Raw genomic sequence first — 21,227 nt, 5'->3', positions numbered from 1 at the left:
AGCTGGCATGACCGTGTCACAGCTAGCATGCCAGTGTTACAGCTCGCATGACAGTGTTACAGCTAGCATGACAGTGTTACAACTAGCATGACAGTGTGTCAGCTGGTATGTCAGTGTGTCAGCTAGTATGTCAGTGTTACAGCTAGCATGACAGTGTGTCAGCTATTATGACAGTGTTACAGCTAGCATGACAGTGTGTCAGCTGGCATTACAGTATATCAGCTAGCATGACACTGCGTCAGATAGCATGACACTGTGTCAGATAGCATGACAGTGTTACAGCTAGCATGACTGTGTGTCAGCTGGCATGACAGTGTTACAGCTATTATGATAGTGTTACAGCTAGCATGACAGTGTGTCAGCTGGCATTACAGTATATCAGCTAGCATGACAGTGTTACAGCTATTATGACAGTGTTACAACTAGCATGCCAGTGTTACAGCTCGCATGACAGTGTTACAGCTAGCATGACAGTGTTACAACTAGCATGGCAGTGTGTAGGCTGGCTTGACAGTGTTACAGCTTGCATGGCAGTGTGTCAGCTGGCATGACAGTATTTCAGCTCGCATGGCAGTGAGTCAGCTAGTATGTCAGTGTTACAGCTAGCATGACAGTGTGTCAGATAGCATGACAGTGTTACAACTAGCATGACAGTGTGTCAGCTGGCATGACAAAGTGTCAGCTAGCATGGCAGTGTGTCAGCGAGCATGACAGTGTGTTAGCTAGCATGAAAGTGTTACAGCTAGCATGGCAGTGAGTAAGCTAGCATGAAAGTGTGTTAGCTAGCATGACAGTGTTACAGCTGGCTTGACCGTGTCACAGCTAGCATGCCAGTGTTACAGCTCGCATGACAGTGTTCAATTCAATTCAATTCAATTCAATTTTATTTATATAGCGCCAGATTACAACAATTTTCATCTCAAGGCACTTAAGTAATATAGTCCAATTCAAGCCAATTGGAATTCAATTCATTGTAATCATGATCCAATTAATTCTTATAGAGCCAATTCAAAAAATTTATATCCTAGCTAAGGAAACCAACAGATTGCACCGAAACGTGTCTTCAGTCCAATCTCCCGTCCTGAGCGTGCCTGTGGCAACTGTGGAAAGGAACGACTCCCTTTTAACAGGAAGAAACCTCTGGCAGAACCAGACTCAGGAAGGGTGGCCATCCGCCTCGACCAGCTGGGGTTTGAGAAGACAGAAAAGAGGGAAAAGAGGGGGGAAAAACACCATAACGCCATTCAAAGGATATCTGTTGGAACAGGGAAACATAGGTTAATAATCACAATAATGTCACATGTACATAAAATCAATTGTGAAATTAATCAGGGGGAAAAAGAGAGCAAAGTGAGGAAAGGTGTGACAGATGAGGTCCCCCAGCAGTCTAAGCCTATAGCAGCTTAACTATGGGATGTTTCAGGATTACCTGAGCCATCCCTAACTATAAGCTTTATCGAAAAGAAAAGTTTTAAGCCTAATCTTAAAAGTGGAAAGGGTGTCTGCTTCCCGGACATTTACTGGCAGCTTATTCCACAAGAGAGGGGCCTGATAACTGAAGGCTCTACCTCCCATTCTACTTTTAGAAACTCTGGGAACAACAAGTAAACCTGCAGTTTGGGAGCGAAGTGCTCTGTTAGGAAAATATCTTACAATTAAATCTTTAAGATATGATGGAGCTCGGTCATTAAGAACTTTATAAGTGAGAAGAAGAATCTTAAATTCTATTCTGAATTTAACAGGGAGCCAATGAAGAGAAGCTAAAACTGGAGAAACATGATCTCTCCTGTTAGTTCTCATCAGAACTCTGGCTGCAGCATTTTGGATCAGCTGGAGGCTTTTCAGAGAATATGTGGGACAGCCCAATAATAAGGAATTACAGTAGTCCAATCTTGAAGTAACAAATGCATGGACTAGTTTCTCTGCATCACCCTGAGACAGGATGTTCCTGATTTTAGCAATATTACGAAGGTGAAAGAAGGCAGTCCTAGAAACCTGTTTTATATGTGCGTCAAATGATAAATTCTGGTCAAAAATAACTCCAAGGTTCCTCACTGTAGAACTAGAAGCCAAAGAAATACCATCTACAGTAACTATATAACTAGACAATTTCTCCCTGAAGCGCTCAGGTCCAAAGAGAACAACTTCAGTTTTGTCTGAATTTAAAAGCAGACAGTTCTGAGTCATCCAGGTCTTTATGTCTTTAAGACAGGCTTGTAGTCTGACCAACCTGTAGGTTTCATCTGGTTTCATAGATAAGTACAGCTGAGTATCATCAGCATAACAATGGAAATTTATGCCATGCTGTCTGATAATGTTACCTAATGGAAGCATGTATAAAGTAAAAAGAATCGGTCCAAGCACAGAACCCTGAGGAACTCCATGACTTACTCCAACGTGTGAGGAAGATTCTTCATTTACAAGAACAAACTGGAATCTATCAGATAAATATGACTTAAACCAGCCTAATGCAGTTCCTTTAATCCCAATAACATGTTCAAGTCTCTGTAACAGAATGCTGTGATCGATCGTATCAAATGCAGCACTGAGATCCAACAGGACAAGCACAGAAACAAGTCCGCTATCAGAAGCTAACAGGAGATCATTGGTAACTTTCACCAGTGCCGTTTCTGTGCTATGATGCACTCTGAATCCTGACTGAAACTCTTCAAACAGATTATTTCTATGTAAATGATCACAAAGTTGAGCTGCAACTATTTTTTCAAGAACTTTGGACAAAAAAGGGAGATTGGATATAGGTCGATAATTAGCCAACACTTCTGAATCAAGAGTAGGTTTTTTAAGTAAAGGTTTAATTACAGCAACCTTAAAAGTCTGAGGTACATATCCTATCAACAAAAACCGATTGATCAAATCCAAAATGGAAGTGTCAATTAAGGGGAAAACCTCCTTGAACAGTCTGGTTGGGATTGGGTCTAACATACAAGTTGATGGTTTAGAAGAGACTATTGCTGTTGTTAGCTCAGAAAGATCAACTGGACAGAAGCTGTCTAAATACAATTCAGGTTCGAAAGATACTTCTAAAGCTGCTCTACTTGATGATACATCAGTGATAATAATGGGAAGGATTCCATTAATCTTCTCTCTGATAGAAACAATTTTATTGATGAAGAATCTCATGAAATCATCACTGCTGAGAGTTAAAGGAATACATGGCTCAACAGAGCTCGGACTCTTTGTCAGCCTGGCAACAGTGCTGAAAAGAAACCTGGGATTATTCTTATTCTCTTCTATCAATAATGAGTAATAAGCAGTTCTAGCTTTACGAAGTGCTTTCTTATACGTTATTAAACTATCTTTCCAGACTAATTGAGACTCTTCTAAATTAGAGGAACGCCACTGTCTCTCCAGCTTTCTTGCAGTCTGCTTTAACGCACGCAGCTGTGAATTATACCAAGGAGCCAACCTCTTCTGACTGATTACCTTCCTTTTCAGAGGGGCAACATTGTCCAGTGTTGTACGCATTGAAGCTGTAGTGCTGTCAACAAGAGAGTCAAGTTCTACTGGAGTAAAATTTAGGTAGCCATCCTGTGTCATATCAGCACATGGCAGTGAAGAAAAGGATGATGAAATCAACTCTTTAAATCTGGTTACAGCATTATCTGACAGACACCTTCTATATGTAGAATTCTTCTCAGAAACCGTGTAGTCAAGTAATGTAAATTCAAAAGTTATTAAAAAATGGTCAGACAAGACAGGGTTATGAGGGAACACTGTTAACTGTTCACTCTCAATGCCATAAGTCAGCACAAGGTCAAGGGTATGATTAAGGCAGTGAGTAGGTCTGTGAACACTTTGAGAAAATCCAATAGAGTCTAATATAGAATTAAAGTTAATATTTAGGCTGTCATTTTCAACATCTACATGAATATTAAAGTCACCCACTACAATGACTTTATCTGTACTCACCACTAACTGGGATAAAAACTCTGAGAATTCAGACAGAAACTCAGAATAAGGGCCAGGCGGACGATACACAACAACAAACACAAGAGGTTTTTGTGATTTCCACTTTGGGTGGGAAAAACTGAGAATCAGAGATTCAAAAGAGCTAAAACTAATCTTGGGTCTAGGACTGATTAGTAACCCTGATCTGAAGATAGCTGCCACTCCTCCTCCTCTGCCTGTGGTTCTAGGAACATGAACATTTAAATAGTCAGAGGGAGTTGATTCATTAATGCTAACATGATCCTCCTGCTGCAGCCAGGTTTCTGTAAGACAAAATATATCAATATGATGATCACAGATCAAATCATTCACTAACAGAGACTTCAAAGGGAGAGATCTAATATTCAGCAAACCACATTTAATAGTTTGATGTTTTTGTTCAGTTAAAGTTTTTGTTTTAAATTTTTTTTGCACAAGAGGATTTGCTCCTTTTGTGTTTTTTGATTGAGGGGGGGGCAGCATCAGGTGGGAAGCCGCAGAGAAGTGTGTAAGACTACAACTCTGCATCCTGGTCTCAACCCTGGGATGTCATGTTTTTGGATGACTAATAAATTCGTCCATATTTCTAGAAATGAGAAGAGCTCCTTCCAAAGTGGGATGGATGCCGTCTCTCCTCATCAGACCAGGTTTTCTCCAGAAAGATTGCCAATTATCTATGTAGCCCACGTTGTTTGCTGGACACCATCTAGACAACCAGCGATTGAATGAGGACATGCGGCTAAACATGTCATCACTGGTCAGATTTGGCAGGGGTCCAGAGAAAACTACGGAGTCCGACATTGTTTTGGCAAAATTACACACCGATGCAACATTAATTTTAGTGACCTCCGATTGGCGTAACCGGGTGTCATTACCGCCGACGTGAATAACTATTTTACCGTATTTACGCTTATCCTTAGCCAGCAGTTTTAAATAGGATTCTATGTCGCCCGCTCTGGCCCCTGGAATGCATTTGGAGTGTTTGGAGTTATGCAGTGTTACAGCTAGCATGACAGTGTTACAACTAGCATGACAGTGTGTCAGCTGGCATGACAGTGTTACAGATAGCATGACAGTGTTTCAGCTATTATGATAGTGTTACAGCTAGCATGACAGTGTGTCAGCTGGCATGACAGTATTTCAGCTCGCATGGCAGTGAGTCAGCTAGTATGTCAGTGTTACAGCTAGCATGACAGTGTGTCAGCGAGCATGACAGTGTGTTAGCTAGCATGAAAGTGTTACAGCTAGCATGGCAGTGAGTAAGCTAGCATGAAAGTGTGTTAGCTAGCATGACAGTGTTACAGCTGGCATGACAAAGTGTCAGCTAGCATGGCAGTGTGTCAGCGAGCATGACAGTGTGTTAGCTAGCATGACAGTGTTACAGCTAGCATGACAGTGTGTCAGCTATTATGATAGTGTTACAGCTAGCATGACAGTGTGTCAGCTGGCATTACAGTATATCAGCTAGCATGCCAGTGTTACAGCTAGCACTGCAGTGTGTCAGCTGACATGACAGTGTTACAGCTAGCATGACAGTGTGTCAGCTGGCATGACAGTATGCAAGCTAGCATGGCAGTATGTCAGCTAGCATGACAGTGTTTCAGCTAGCATGGCAGTGTTACAGCTAGCATGGCAGTGTGTAGGCTGGCATGACAGTGTTACAGCTTGCATGACAGTGTGTTAGCTGGCATGACAGTATTTCAGCTCGCATGGCAGTGAGTCAGCTAGCATGACCGTGTGTAAGCTGGCATGATAGTGTTAAAGCTAGCAAGACATGTGTCAGCTAGAATGACAGTGTTACAGCTAGCATGACAGTGTGTTATCTGACATGACATTTTTTAAGCTATTATGAGAGTGTCTCAGCCAGAATGACCGTGTCAGCCAGCATGACAGTGTTACAGCTGGCATTACAGTGTTACAGCTAGAATAACAGTGTTACAGCTAGCATGGCAGTGTGTCAGCTGACATGACAGTGTTACAGCTAGCATGACAGTCTGTCAGCTGGCATGACAGTATGTAAGCTGGCATGATAAGTGTTAAAGCTAGCAAGACATGTGTCAGCTAGAATGACAGTGTTACAGCTAGCATGACAGTGTGTTATCTGACATGACATTTTTTAAGCTATTATGAGAGTGTCTCAGCCAGAATGACCGTGTCAGCCAGCATGACAGTGTTACAGCTGGCATTACAGTCCTACAGCTAGAATAACAGTGTTACAGCTAGCATGGCAGTGTGTCAGCTGACATGACAGTGTTACAGCTAGCATGACAGTCTGTCAGCTGGCATGACAGTATGTAAGCTAGCATGACAGTGTGTCAGCTAGCATGAAAGTGTTACAGCTAGCATGACAGTGTCTCAGCCAGAATGACAGTTTATCAGTCATTATGACAGTGTTAAAGCTTGCATGACAGTGTGTCAGCTAGCATGATAGTGTTACAGGTACCATGACAGTGTTGAAGCTAACATGACAGTGTTACAGCTAGCATAGCAGTGTGTCAGCTAGCATGACAGTGTCAGCCAGCATGACAGTGTTACAGCTAGTATTACAGTGTGTCAGCTATACCCTGTCTCACGGTTGTTCGTGAAACTGTCACGAAATTAAACTTTCAAATTCGTGCTCCCTGCCACGATTTAATAATAGGTTTTTGTGCTGCTCAGCACGACTTTAAAATGAATGCATTTCAATAGCAAGCATCTTTCGTGCTGGCACCACATATTTTACAGCTGTGCGGTGGTGGTTCTGATGATCGCATTTATGTGTTTTTAATGTCTCTATTGGGGTTTAAAATTCAATCTTGTCTTTCTGTAATTATTAGATAATCAATAGGTCCTGGAAGAGCAATGTTTTCATGTATAGGCGGCACATATGACAGAATACAAGATAAAAATAAAATAAAAAAATTAAATACAAAATATACTCCTGATTATTAACGCTACTGTAGAGACGTGTGGTGGCCATTGCTAAGAAATATTTTTGCTTGTTTTCCAAGAAAAATCGTAATTTCATTGGTTTGTTTCGTCAATTTACACTTTTCAATTCAATTCCATTTTTTTATATAGCGCCAGATTACAACAATTGTCATCTCAAGGCACTTACATAATATAGTCCAATTCAAGCCAATTGGAATTCAATTAATTGTAATCATAATCCAATTCATTCATATAGAGCCAATTCAAAAAATAATATCCTAGCTAAGGAAACCAACAGATTGCACCGAAACTTATCTTCAGTCCAGACAGAAAAGAGGGAAAAGAGGGGGGGGGGACACCATAACACCATTCAAAGGATACCTGTTGGAACAGGGAAACACAAGATAATAACCACAATAATATCACATGTACATTAAATCATTTGAGAAATTAAACAGGGGGAAAAAGACAGCAAAGTGAGGAAAGGTGTGACAGATGATAGCAGCTTAATTATGGGATGTTTCAGGATTACCTGAGCCATCCCTAACTATAAATTTAGGGATGGTTTATGGGAACACTACAGTTCCCATAAGTCTCAGCGGCGGTTGCTATAGTGATCATAATTTGTACATTTTATGTACGTTTTATTTGCAGCTTTCAAAGCCAGCACAGTTAGAAATTAAAGTTTTTATATTTAGGATAAGCTGTATTTCACTGTAAGATGGACTTTATTTTACTTGGCGCGCGGTTTCAGCAGTTTCCTGCGGGGATCGACCCATTGCCATCAGACTACTACCCAGGTAGGTTGTGTGCTCATAATGTTCTGCTGCCTGTGTGACTGAAATGTCATTAATTCTTTGCCGTTCTTTGCCATGACACGCATAGTTTATACATTTGGCCAATGATTCAAAGACTGGTAGTTTGGACTTTGTCAGCAACATAAATGTGACAGTTTTTTTCCTGGTGAAATTAGGCTTGCTGGCTAGCTAAAGTTCAACTTAAGCTAGCGCAATGCTTCATTTCCATCAGGTGAAAGGTAGCATCGATAAAAAGCATCAACCTTTTTACAGACTGGAATGTGATTGCATGTCCCTGGATTAATTGCTCCTTCTTTAAAATTTGAGAGACCGTGGAGCGATTTCCCCGGAGCGAATACATTTTTTTTTCGGTGAGCGGAGAACGGAACTGAGCGGAGCGTTTTGGTGTGACTTTGAGCGGTGGGAGCGAAGAGGAGCGGATTTTTTTCCCGCTCAGCTCCGTTCACATGCTCTGCTCCCAACCTGCATGAATGTACCTGTAATGACAATATTGATTTAGCCTGTCCAGCCCGCTGCGCAGGCCCTTTAAATCTCAGTGAGGAAACCCTCGACGCTATTACGCGCTTTTAACAGAGTTAGAGGAAGTGGACAACCCTGAACTTCCAGTGTTTTACCGTAATTACTGAAGACGCAACGGAAAATTACGATTCCTTCATTCGGATAAACATTTCAAACCTTTCACTATTAATATAGACACGACTGTGTAGTAAATGATTGCGTCTAGGTTAATCAGAATTACATTATCAGATTACAAAAGAGTAGTAACTAGAATCAGCGTTACATATTTGATAACATCTTTTTTCTCCACTCATTTATTTATTTAGTATTTTGTAACTACATTAACTTTCTGTGTTCTCTCTGCAGCTACATCCAACACACGATACACGACAACACACAACTCATACTACACCCACACTACAAAACCAACGGCACTTTTAAGAGCCAATCTCTATCTGTTTCTCTGTGTATTTTCAACCATCTCTTTATCTTTACCTCTGTCTATCTCTCAACCTGTTTGTTTATCTAGCCTCGTCGGTCTCTGTCTTCTTTCCAGAATCAGTCTGTCTGTTTGTATATTTGTAGTACTCGTCTGTCTCTCTGTCGGTATCTGTCTGTGTTGCAGTGGCCTACAGACATACCACTGACCCAAATAATCCCCACTACAAAGAGGGGAGACGCATGGCTGTTGAACTTTAGCTGGAGCCCAGGTAAGTATTTTCTATTTCTCATTCATTGTGTAGTTGAACAGATGGGTGACAAAGTGCACAGGGCACGAGGGCTCACTGAATGGTTTGATGGTGAATGATGTGAATAATATACTATGGCCTTCACAATCACCCCATATAAACACAGACCTTCCACAGACCTCTGAAAGGGACTGTGCAGGACCAGGTAAGCCCAGGGGGGGGCGTGGAGGGCGACGCCGTGCCTCAGCCTCAGGTTATATATGGATTTGTATTCATTTTGAATTGTATGAATCTTTATTTGTATGAATTAAACAGACTAAATCAAATCAGAACTTATTGTTGAGCGTTTGAAAACAAAAAAAACACAGGTCCATGGGAGAGGAGGAGTGGAAATTTGCTGCCTCAGGCGTTTGGCCCTCTGAGGCAGGAAACAGACCAGCACCTCGGCAGAAAAAGTGTCATGATCTGTATCTGAAGGTAAACCTGCACAGAGTGATATGTGTATCATGTTAAATGTGAAGCTGTGACATATTTAAAGGGAACACCTTCTTATTTGCTGTCAAACATTAATACAGATTGAGAAATACCCGATGCAGATGAGTGGACAAATGTCACTGTTTGGAGGTGCACAGAGCTGTACCTGTGGTTTCCATGCAAAGAAGGTATCAGAAGGCTCTCGTACAATTATGACGTGCTGGTGTTCAATTCTGTAGTGTTACAATTCATCCATCTTGTCTGTGAACCTGTAGGCTCCCAGTTCGCTCCCTGTCACAGTGCATTCAGGACCCTCAAGCAGTGGCAGAGCAGCCGGGGCCCTCACCTGCAGGTTCACCACCACCAAAGGACGTCTCCTTAGCTGGTGGTGAACCGAGAAGACCCTTTGGCATCAGTAAGTAATGAGGATTTACTTATGCTGATATTTATATTAATATTATTAATATACTCAACTGTATAAAATGTACAAAGCCCCAGTTAAGGTCATGTTTTTCTTTTTGTCAGTTCACAAAGCCACGGTTTGGTGGCTCTCATGGTGCCATGCTGAAGCCAAACTTAAGTTTGGCTGATAAGCATTCATCTAAGGTAATGTAAAGAGAATGATACATAGATTGACTTTGATTTTAAAAAATGTACACTATTATTGTTTTCATGTAGCAGTAACCATAGTGGCACTTTCATGCATTTCATTCATTTCATGTTGAAATGATCTGGTTTTATTGACTGCTGTAACCGTAATGATAGATACATTAATTAATTATCCTCTATGGTTATCCTATATTGTGAACTGTGTGCACTCTCTGGTGCAGTTCAGCTGGTTGCAAGACAACATATCTTTCCTCCAGCAAGACAATCTTGGAGCAGCTGGACTTGGCTCACAGGCTGGAGTTCAGATTGATTCTGACTCGAAAGTAAGTATACGTAGATCATTTTGCCTTAGTTTGTTATGAAGAAATGAGACGGTTTTAATGTTTGTCTCATTCGGTCTCTGGTTCTCTTTGTTTTATGCAGATTTGCTTGTGATGTGCGGGTGATCCGTTTCCTGAGGGAGAGGGCACTTGGAAACAGTCCCACCCGCTTGGTCAGACAGCTGAAGGAGAACCACAGCGAGGAATGGCTTAAGCGCCTCTGCCGGTACCTTGGAGCGGGCTCCGACTTTGCCGCCAGACCGAGCCATTTCCCTGTGAGATTCCAGGATCCTCCTGAGCCTGTGCATGTTCCATCACACATGGATGCTGGCTGTCTATGGGCGGGACATTTTGGGAAGGCTGGACCACATCAAAGCCAACATAACGTCCACCTTTGGCAGCATCCTAAAAATGCAACTCCACAAAGAAGGTAGGTATTTTTAACTGCTAATGCTGTAAAATATGATGTAACTAGCATGTAAAATAGATACATAATAATTACCCTGATGCTCAGATACAAATTCAACTATTTATTTAGGCATTCACTGTGATTTCTGTGCTATTGCAGATCACCAAGAAGCTCTCAGGCATTGCTAAGGGGACAGCTTTGTGGCTTACATCTGTAAGCAACGAGAGAGGGCAAATCCTTATCAGTGTCCTGTCTGCTCAGGAGGGTCCTGCCCTGGACAGAATGGCAACTGGCCTCATCTGCAGGTACAGTAATGCCGGTGTGGCTCCACCTCAGCTGCTCTACGTTGACTGTGACTGTTGTCGGGAGGGCAGAGGACAGACAAGACTTAAGGACAGATTTGGTGGGTGGCCAGACCTGATAGTGAAGCTGGACATCTATCATTTCATGCGGCGACTGGCATCTGGGTGTACAAAGGATGCCCATCCTCTGTACCCTGTCTTCATGGCAAAGCTGTCGAGCTGCATTTTTGAGTGGGACAGAGGAGATGTTGCCTTGCTGCGTCAGGCCAAGCGGGAGCAGCTGAGACAGGAAGGTGTCCCTGGCATCACTGACACTCGTCGATCAGCACATCAGGAAAGACGAGCTGGCACTGCACTGCCGGAGGCAGACAAGAGGAGAGCAGCGGACGGTTGTCATGATCCAGCAGCTCCTCATTGAACTGATGGGGGCAAAGGGCAGGGATTTTCTTGGTGTTCCTCTTTTGGACCAAGAAAGAATGCAGCACATCTGGCAAGTCCAACAGAGGCACGTTAAGTGCATACAGGACGAACTGGGTGTGCTTCTTTACACCCAGACAGGTACCACTACCAAGGCAGGCATTGTCTTGCCAAACTACAGGTGTGCCAGAGGGTCCAGATCATTGGAATCCTTTCACCTCCATGTGAACAGGTTCATTCCAGGTCAGTATGAATCATTATTCATCAGTAAGATTCTGTTGTTTGTCATTACCATTATTCTGGAAACAGTGGCACAATTAATCATTTACAGATGACCAAACACAACAAAGAAACGTATCATTGTGTTTACCTTTCTATTATCTTAAGGAACGAGTGCCAACAGCTTGAATTTCCAGCTGTACCTCCTGGAAGGACTGAACAGGTGGAACCAGGACCGAGAAGCTGCATCTCTAGCAGTCAAGCCTGCCCCCCTGCTGAGTTATTCCGGAGACCTTATTCACTGTGTTAACACCCTCAGTGTCAATGTCTTTGGAAGGCACCTTGTCCCGTCTTTTCAGCCACCTGCTGTTTACAGTGGTAAGTTTAACCTTTAATCCTGATGAAGCTATTTGCTATATTCAGCATATCTTAATCTTTTTAATGCATTATCTAAAAGTGAATTTTCCACCCTTTATTGTTCTCTGGCCTGTCCCAGGTGAGCTTCTTGGCATAGATTATTTGTACAGCCAGACGATAAAGGCCATGCAGGATGTACATCCTGACTCAGAGGAAACTGAGGCTCTGCTTGAAGATGTAGGCACTGAAGAGGAGCTGGAAGATGAGGGTTTTGAAGAAAGTGGGTTAGACCCCACTGTAGAGCTGCTGGACCTGTCTGATCCAGCTCCTGTCACCACCAGCTCAGCTCGCACTCCAACTCCCACCTCTCTCCAGCCCTCTCCTGGTCCTGCTGTCTCCACCTTAACAGCACCTGAACAACAACTGCTAATAATTATAGAATTAGAATTATAGTAAAAATGCTAATAAAGTAATAATGCAAAAAGATGAAATCCAATTTAATAAATTTCTATAATCACCGTATTATATTTTCCAGCCTGTGCATGAGTCCACACACTCTGATCAGTCAGCCCTTCCTACCTGCTCTGCTCCTGCTCTTCATACTCCCACCAGCCTCCCAGCAAGTACTGCTGAACTCTCACAGCTGGTAAGTGTTCTGAGACAGAATTCTTGTTGCACTCGTAATATAACAGCTTTGGCCGTACCCGCCGGTTTTTGGACTGCCTCAGAGGTCCTAACACTTCCTAACACATTCTGTCAGGTCCGAACACATTCCTAACCAAGTCCGAACACTTTCCTAACCAGGTCCGAACACTTTCCTAACGACATCAAAGAGTTTCAAACCAGGTCCGAAAACTTTCCTAACGACATCAAAGAGTTCCAAACCAGGTCCGAACACATTCCTAACCAGGTCCAAACACTTTCCTAACCAGGTCCGAACACTTTCCTAACGACATCAAAGAGTTTCAAACCAGGTCCGAACACTTTCCTAACCAGGTCCAAACACTTTCCTAACCAGATCCGAACACTTTCCTAACCAGGTCCAAACACTTTCCGAACAAGCCCCGAACACTTTCCTAACCAGATCCAAACACTTTCCTAACCAGGTCCGAACACTTTCCTAACCAGATCCGAACACTTTCCTAACCAGGTCCAAACACTTTCCGAACAAGCCCCGAACACTTTCCTAACCAGATCCAAACACTTTCCTAACCAAGTCCGAACACTTTCCTAACCAGTTCCGAACACTTTCTTAACCAGGTCCAAACACTTTCCTAACCAGATCCGAACACTTTCCTAACCAGATCCAAACACTTTCCTAACCAAGTCCGAACACTTTCTTAACCAGGTCCAAACACTTTCCTAACCAGATCCGAACACTTTCCTAACCAGGTCCGAACACTTTCCTAACGACATCAAAGAGTTTCAAACCAGGTCCGAACACTTTCCTAACCAGGTCCGAACACTTTCCTAACCAGATCCAAACACTTTCCTAACCAGGTCCGAACACTTTCTTAACCAGGTCCAAACACTTTCCTAACCAGGTCCGAACACTTTCCTAACCAGATCCAAACACTTTCCTAACCAGGTCCGAACACTTTCTTAACCAGGTCCAAACACTTTCCTAACCAGCCCCGAACACTTTCCTAACCAGCCCCGAAAACATTCCTAACCAGATCCGAACACTTTCCTAACCAGGTCCAAACACTTTCCTAACCAGGTCCGAACACTTTCCTAACCAGGTCCGAACACTTTCTTAACCAGGTCCAAACACTTTCCTAACCAAGTCCGAACACTTTCCTAACCAGATCCGAACATTTTCCTAACCAGGTCCAAACACTTTCCTAACCAGGTCCAAACACTTTCCTAACCAGGTCCGAACACTTTCCTAATGACATCAAAGAGTTTCAAACCAGGTCCGAACACTTTCCTAACCAGGTTCGAACACTTTCCTAACCAGGTCCGAACACTTTCCTAACCAGGTCCAAACACTTTCCTAACCAGGTCCGAACACTTTCCTAACCAGGTCCGAACACTTTCCTAACCAGGTCCAAACACTTTCCTAACCAAGTCCGAACACTTTCTTAACCAGGTCTGAACACTTTCCTAACGACATCAAAGAGTTTCAAACCAGGTCCGAACACTTTCCTAACCAGATCCGAACACTTTCCTAACCAGGTCCAAACACTTTCCGAACAAGCCCCGAACACTTTCCTAACCAGATCCAAACACTTTCCTAACCAGGTCCGAACACTTTCCTAACCAGATCCGAACACTTTCCTAACCAGGTCCAAACACTTTCCGAACAAGCCCCGAACACTTTCCTAACCAGATCCAAACACTTTCCTAACCAAGTCCGAACACTTTCCTAACCAGGTCCGAACACTTTCTTAACCAGGTCCAAACACTTTCCTAACCAGATCCGAACACTTTCCTAACCAGGTCCGAACACTTTCCTAACGACATCAAAGAGTTTCAAACCAGGTCCGAACACTTTCCTAACCAGGTCCGAACACTTTCCTAACCAGATCCAAACACTTTCCTAACCAGTTCCGAACACTTTCTTAACCAGGTCCAAACACTTTCCTAACCAAGTCCGAACACTTTCTTAACCAGGTCCAAACACTTTCCTAACCAGATCCGAACACTTTCCTAACCAGGTCCGAACACTTTCCTAACGACATCAAAGAGTTTCAAACCAGGTCCCAACACTTTCCTAACCAGGTCCGAACACTTTCCTAACCAGATCCAAACACTTTCCTAACCAGGTCCGAACACTTTCTTAACCAGGTCCAAACACTTTCCTTACCAGATCCGAACACTTTCCTAACCAGGTCCAAACACTTTCCTAACCAGCCCCGAACACTTTCCTAACCAGCCCCGAAAACATTCCTAACCAGATCCGAACACTTTCCTAACCAGGTCCAAACACTTTCCTAACCAGGTTCGAACACTTTCCTAACCAGGTCCGAACACTTTCTTAACCAGGTCCAAACACTTTCCTAACCAAGTCCGAACACTTTCCTAACCAGATCCGAACATTTTCCTAACCAGGTCCAAACACTTTCCTAACCAGGTCCAAACACTTTCCTAACCAGGTCCGAACACTTTCCTAATGACATCAAAGAGTTTCAAACCAGGTCCGAACACTTTCCTAACCAGGTTCGAACACTTTCCTAACCAGGTCCGAACACTTTCCTAACCAGGTCCAAACACTTTCCTAACCAGGTCCGAACACTTTCCTAACCAGGTCTGAACACTTTCCTAACGACATCAAAGAGTTTCAAACCAGGTCCGAACACTTTCCTAACCAGATCCGAACACTTTCCTAACCAGGTCCAAACACTTTCCGAACCAGACCAATGTTATAAGTGCAACGAGTTTGTGGAAGGATAAACTGCTTCAGAGCGCTCTGGACCTTGGACTAGGGCGAAGGTTCATGTTCCAACAAGACAACGAACCGAAGCACACAGCCAAGATAACAAAGAATTGGCTTCAGAACCACTCTGTGAATGTTCTTGAGTGGCCCAGGTTTGAACCCGATTAAACAACAGAGATCAAACAAGAGATTAAACAACAGAGACCAGCCAAGCTGGTCAGTTTCACAGGTTCTCCATAAAGATACAATTTACAAGCATTATTTTGATGGAAAGGAAAAACCTACATCCCATAATAAGAATTTGGAACACATAAATTAAAGTTCTGCCCATAATCCAAAAGAAATGTTCTGAAATAACCTGAAACAAGCAGTGAAAAAAGTCAGAAATATCAAAGAAAAGAAAGGTTCACTTGCTTTTATCATTTACCTATTTTATCCCATATAATATTTCAGTTTTATTCATGTAAATGTGCGCTAATTATCTTCTTTGAAGGCTTTTGTGAAGATGTTTTCCAGAAACTGTGGAGAGCATTTAAATTTAGCAGCTGGTTGATGAAAATAAATCACAAAATCTCACACAAGTTGATTTAGGGAGGTGTCAGATGGAGCCTAAAACTATACAATTATGTGTGTGAATTAGATTTTGGGCAAAAGATAATAATTAATATGCAATGTTTATATTATTTTGTTCACAATCATTGTCTTATTTAGTTAATGCAGGCTGTTCTGCTCTAATCCCTCTAAATAAAAAGGTTCACATTATAAATATTATCTGAGCAAAGGTAGAACAACACACTGTAAAAGTGGATATAAAGTGTCAGGTAAACAAAAGGAAGCTATATTTTTGTTTACTTGTTTATGTTTGTTTTTCAATTATTGATGGTGGTTGAAAATTGTACCTGTAACTTAGCAACAGTAAGTGGGCGGGGCTTATAGAATATGGTGGAAATTACATCACCTGGCAATGCTGTCAAAGTTACATCATCTCATGTGGGCGGGGCTTATCCACCAATGATGTCACTGGCTGATCTCTGATGTCAGTGATGTCATATCAGAAGTTACTAACAGGTGTTCAGTCAGTTAAACATTTCCTCATTTCTCCAGCGTGCTAACACTCGTGTTCGTGAAAACTTGACCAAGTGACGAAAAGGATTTACCCAAACATTTTAAAACCACAAGTACAACAATTACCATGGAAGGAACAAGCAGTTTAAAGATTGAAGAGGCCCCGGAGGTTAATTCTGTATCCACAGTTCAACCACTGGTTGAATCCTGCTTTGGCAGGATAACACAGAACCAGTGGGTGAATCTGATGTCCGGTAACCCTGATGTTGAGACCAAAAACATCATAAAAGATCTGATAGGAGAAGTGGTATTACTCATTTCAAAGAGGGTCCAGGAGAAACTCAGAAGCCATAATAACATTTCCAAAGAAGAAGTGTCGGCCACCATACGCGACACTATTCCTCAAACTTTAGCGGATGTCATGGACATTAAAGATGACGACCAACTCCTGGATTCCAGCTCTTTGACAAGCTTATTTGTCAAAGAGGTAACAGACAGGATTCAGTCTGGCAGCATCGCTGGAGAGTCTGCTTCTCCAATCAAAGAAAGTGACGGGATGAAAGGTAAAACTTGCACGCTATTCAGGAAAATCTTTGCTGGCATGTGCAAAGCACATACATGTGTAAAACTAACCAGTGGAGAGGATCCCGTCGTGTTGGACGATGAAGAAGTGCAGTCCAAAGGAACCGAGGCTCACCTTGAATCTGCACATGAGAACATGCAGGAGCCACCCTTTGTGGATGAAAACCAGGACAAGGACCAGGAGGAAACCACTGACAGGGAAAGTAAAAGAGTCAAAGAATGTGATGAAACATCAGCGACAGAGACTGAGCAGGGACTCGTCACATCTCTGCAGACTGAAGAGGCTGCAGATGTCACAGGTCTGGAGGAACAAGCTGCTCCAGTCAAAGAAGAAAAATGCAAAAAGACAAGAAAAAGCAAAAGAAGCACGAGGAAGGGACTGCTTCCCTGTTGCATGGACGATTCAAATGTGGAGTCCCCAATAAAAAAGGAATCTTTGGCTGAGGTGGACTTTATCCCTCAAGAAGAAGCATCATCCTTCACTCCTGTGGAATCCATGAAACAGGAAGAAAAGGCTGCTCCCGTCAGTGAAGAGAAGGACAAAGAGCCTCCAAAAAGCAAGAAGAGCTTGTTTCAGAGGTTATTTTCTTGTCCTAAAGGGAAGAAGGAAATCAAACCTGAGGACAAAACAATGGAGATTCCCCATGTGGAGTCCCAAGTAATTCAAGAGGAGGAATCTTTGGCTGAGGTGGACATCATCCCTCAAGAACAAGCATCATCCTTTACTCCTGTGGAGTCCATAAAACAGGAAGAACAAGCTTCACCTGTCAGTGAAGAAGAAAGAAAAAACAAAAGAAGCACGAGGAAGGGACTGCTTCCCTGTTGCATGGACGATTCAAATGTGGAGTCCCCAATAAAAAAGGACTCTTTGGCTGAGGTGGACTTTATTCCAGAAGAAGAAGCATCATCCTTCACTCCTGTGGAGTCAGTGAAACAGGAAGATGAAACTGCTCCCGTCACAGAAGAAAAATGCAAAAAGACCAGGAAAAGCAGAAGAAGCACGAGGAAGGGACTGCTTCCATGTTGCATGGATGTTACAAAAGTGGAGTCCCCAATAAAAAAGGACTCTTTGGCTGAGGTGGACTTTATTCCTGAAGAAGAAGCAACATCCTTCACTCCTGTGGAGTCCATGAAACAGGAAGAAGAAACTCGTCCAGTCAGTGAAGAAAATAGCAAAAAGACCAGGAAAAGCAAAAGAAGCACGAGGAAGGGACTGCTTCCATGTTGCATGGATGTTACAAAAGTGGAGTCCCCAATAAAAAGGGAATCTTTGGCTGAGGTGGACTTTATTCCTGAAGAAGAAGCAACATCCTTCACTCCTGTAGAGTCCATGAAACAGGAAGAAGAAACTCGTCCAGTCAGTGAAGAAAATAGCAAAAAGACCAGGAAAAGCAAGAGAAGCACGAGGAAGGGACTGCTTCCATGTTGCATGGATGTTACAAAAGTGGAGTCCCCAATAAAAAAGGACTCTTTGGCTGAGGTGGACTTTATCTCAGAAGAACAAACAACATCTTTCACTCCTGTAGAGTCAGTGAAACGGGAAGAACAAGCTGCTCCAGTTAGTGAAGAAGAAAGCAAAAACAAAAGAAGTACGAAGAAGGGACTGCTTCCATGTTGCATGGATGTTACAAAAGTGGAGTCCCCAATAAAAAAGGACTCTTTGGCTGAGGTGGACGTTATCTCAGAAGAACAAGCAACATCCTTCACTCCTGTAGAGTCCATGAAACAGGAGTCTTTAGATATCATTATAGACAAGGTCATTGAGTTAAAAGCAGTCGATGATAAATGTCAACAGAACAAACAAGAAAAAGAAGAAAGGTGCAAAATATTGGTGGAAACATTTGTGGAGGATCTAATTCTTTACATCTTTTGGAAAGCAACGATGGCATGCCCCCAACAAGACACTCAAGCTCTAAAATGCCGGCTGTTGGAGAGAATCTGGCCTGAAGTTGAGAAATTAGACTTTAACATCCCCGAAGAAAAGTTTGAAAATCTTGAACAAGATGTTTACAGAGACCTTTGTAGAAGTGTGTCCTTCCCACAACTTATTGCTGAGGTATGTATGAGCTCAAAGAAGCCATTTGCAGATGGAGTAATTGCCTGCTCATTCAAGAAACACATCACTAAGAAACCTTCATTCTTCCAAAGATTCTCATTTAAAGACAAAAACACCCCAAAGTCCCACAAATGTCTGTGTGTACCTCACCAGATATCATCACAAACATCCACTTTCAGTGAACTGATGCCTCACAACCAGAAATCTCAGGACAAGGTTTCTGAATCGTCTCCTGTCAGTGAGATGGAGGTTGCTCAGAGCTCAGAGTTCACCACCAGCGACATCAGGGAGTCTCCGAAATACAGCTCAGAGGCTTCCTTAAGATCTGATGACAAACACGTACAAATTCGAAGAGACAGAGAGGAAAGATGCAAACTGTCTATTGAAATACTTGTGAACACGGTGATTTTGCATCTCTTCAGAAAAGCAAACATAAAATACAAAGCAGAAAACTTTGAAGCTATCGTCAAGCGGCTGCATGAAAGAATGATGGCCGAAGCCGAGAAAAAGGACTTTAATATCCCACCAGAGACCTTTAGACACCTTGATCGTACCATCTGCATGGACCTGTGTAAACGTACTGCCTGTCCACACCTGATTACACTGATGTTCCTGGACATAGAACAACCATTATGTGACGAAATTATCATCGACTGTTTCGTAGAGCAAATATCTAAAAGACCTGACGACCGGAAAGGATTCTTCTCGTCTCTGGGCAGCTCCATCATGAAGCCCTTCAGAGTTCACAACAAAGTTCAAATTCTGTAGCTCGGTCGCTTTCATATAAGTTACAGATTTCTTTCTTTCTTAGAAGGGTTTTTTTCTGGGTTCTCCGGTTCCCTGCAACGTTCTTTATGAATATTTTTACATGTTCAATATTTCTCAATGTGCTTTTAGAAGTTTAGAAGCTGATCTTAGAACTTCAGATCCTAGAACTTCAGATCCTTGAACTTCAGATCTTAAAATTTTACAAGTTTCATTAGAATTTTACATTTCAATACTTTTACATTCATTTTTATCATTTTTTCTTACATAATTGTTAAATGTGTTTTCAAAATGTGCTGCAACCTTAATACAATTTAAATAAAAATATAAAAACTTATATTTGAATGTCTTTTTCAGTCATTTGTTGTCTCACTTCATGGAAATCTGAAATGTCATCTAAATGATTTTAATGACTCCTATTTATCGTCTTAAAATGTCTAAAGATGGTTTAATTACTCAGCTGAATCACTTTATTCAACACCTCATGGTTTCATCTGTAAAAAGTTCCTCTAATAAAGAATGAATCGCTGTACCAAATCTTTGGGTTATTGGGATTATGCACCACACTAAATACAAGGCTCATGTTTTTACACACATACTTTAAGAATAACCTTTAAAGACACGGTTCACTTAATTTCTTCTCAACATAACTATGTGATGAACTTATTTTTGTGCTGTACGTTTAAAATAAAAAGGTCTCTCAAAAGTTTCGATTTAAACCAATCTATGTCCCGCTGTCTGTGTGTTAATGTTACTAATCAGCATGTTTCAGATTAAGATGTAGGTCAATGTAAGTGCAATTATTTAATAAGATTAATGTTTTAGCGCTGTAATAAAAGGTACACAGTCATTACTACAAGTTATTCTGTGCTTGTTTCGTCATTGTTCATGAGAAAAGCATTGTTTATTAGCATTAGTTTATTAGCATCTGTTGCAAACGAGTATTTTTGGTATGACTGGAGGAATAGCTTCATTATGATTGTGTTTACTGCATTAAATCACACACTGGATTCCTAGATTTTGATGACAGTTAATGCACATAAACACACCGAATGATAGAAACTCGTGTCAGCTAGCATGACAGTGTGTCAGCTAGCATAGCAGTGTTACAGCTGGCATGACCGTGTCACAGCTAGCATGACAATGTTACAGCTGGCATGACAGTGTCACATCTAATATGGCAGTGTGTCAGCTGGCATGGCAGTGTGTCACATATTGTGACAGTGTGTCAGCTAGCATGACAGTGTGTCAGCTAGCATGACATTGTGTCAGCTGGCATGACAGTGTGTCAGCTAGCATGACAGTGTGTCAGCTGGCATGGCAGTGTGTCAGCTAGCATGGAAGTGTGTAAGCTAGCATGACAGTGTGTCAGCTAGCATGACAGTATGTCAGCTGGCATGACAGCGTGTC

This window comes from Leuresthes tenuis, unplaced genomic scaffold (assembly GCF_036924035.1).
Source record: "Leuresthes tenuis unplaced genomic scaffold, fLeuTen1.0.hap1 SCAF_5, whole genome shotgun sequence".
Classification (NCBI taxonomy): domain Eukaryota; kingdom Metazoa; phylum Chordata; class Actinopteri; order Atheriniformes; family Atherinopsidae; genus Leuresthes; species Leuresthes tenuis.
Note: the sequence above shows the minus strand (reverse complement) of the source record.